The sequence below is a fragment of the Manis javanica genome, chromosome 1 (assembly GCF_040802235.1).
Source record: "Manis javanica isolate MJ-LG chromosome 1, MJ_LKY, whole genome shotgun sequence".
Classification (NCBI taxonomy): Eukaryota; Metazoa; Chordata; class Mammalia; order Pholidota; family Manidae; genus Manis; species Manis javanica.
This window is the reverse complement of record NC_133156.1, coordinates 187587315-187588516: the sequence shown is the minus strand read 5'-3', so window position 1 is coordinate 187588516 and position 1202 is coordinate 187587315. Positions and strand designations below refer to the sequence as shown.

Below are 1202 nucleotides of genomic sequence, written 5' to 3'. Positions count from 1 at the left end.
TCAAGCCATCTCAGCTGATTCCATGGCACAAAGATGAGCCACTCTTGCCAATCCCTACCTACAAGGGCAGCTACAATTGACAGGTATGGCAGCAAAATAAATATTTCTGTTTCAAGCCACTATGTTTTGGAGTGTTTGTTATACAGTGGCTTTTAAAACACTCTTTAGCTCACACCATATACAGATATTGACTACCTGTCAAAGGGAACAAAATACAGTTTGGATAACATGTGGAAGAAAATTTTTGTAACATAAGAGTAGGAAGGATTTCTTAAAACCCCAGTAGCACAAGTAATAATGGAAAAAATTGATGAATGATTAAATAGACATTAAGTAATTCTGTCTAATAAATAATTAGATTAGCAGACAGATGATGGTTTGGAAGAACATGTTTGTAAAGTATCAAACACTAAGGGACTCGTATTTGGAATTTATACAGAGCTGTTCAAATCAACAAGGAAGACAGGTACCTCTATGAAAAAGTGGGCCAAAGGGTAGAAACTGGCAGTTCGTAAGGAAACCCGTATGGCTCAAAAGTATGTGAAGATACTTACCTGGCAGAGGAAATACCATGATCATGAAGGTGGTTTTCCCAGGGTGAGGCTTACCCATTGCACTCCGGATGTGCTGACCCCTGCGATTTCCTCAAATGTGGGAAACTTGGCTGCATCATTTCTGGTAGTGGGGAACTACGTTCGTGCTTTCCCCTGTTAAAAAAAAAAAGAAAAAAGTATGTGAAGATGTTCAAATTCACTTGTAATTAGAGCAATAAAATAAATAGCAAGATAATAGGTTCTGCCTGTCAAATCTGCAGAACTTGGAAGGCCAACTGTGTTAGTGTCCTGGGGCTGCTATAACAAAGTACCCAAAACTAGATGTGTTTTTTTTTTATTAAAGTGTCATTGATACACAATCTTATGTTGGTTTCAATTTTACAACATAGTGGTTCAACAGTTACCTGTATTGTTAAATCCTTACCCCCTCTATCTATCTATCAATGTAGTAAGATGTTACAGAACCATTGTCTGTATTCTCTGTGCTGTACTACCATGCTGGTGACCAACTTATATTGTGATGTGCATTATTGTGTCCCTTCATCTCCTTCCCCTTACTCCTGTCCCAACCATTCCCCGTTGGTAACCATTAGTCTGTTCTTGTTATCTGTAAATCTACTATTTTGTTCCTTCTGTTTTGCTTTGTTT

At 37.9% G+C, this 1202-nt stretch overlaps 1 non-coding gene across 1 annotated transcript; it reads left to right on the top strand.

Annotated features, from left to right (window-relative positions):
* Positions 1-546: 546 nt before the first annotated feature.
* Positions 547-710, top strand: LOC118972960 (U1 spliceosomal RNA). The gene has a single exon (XR_005062137.2). It is a non-coding gene; the product is annotated as a U1 spliceosomal RNA (small nuclear RNA).
* Positions 711-1202: the final 492 nt, after the last annotated feature.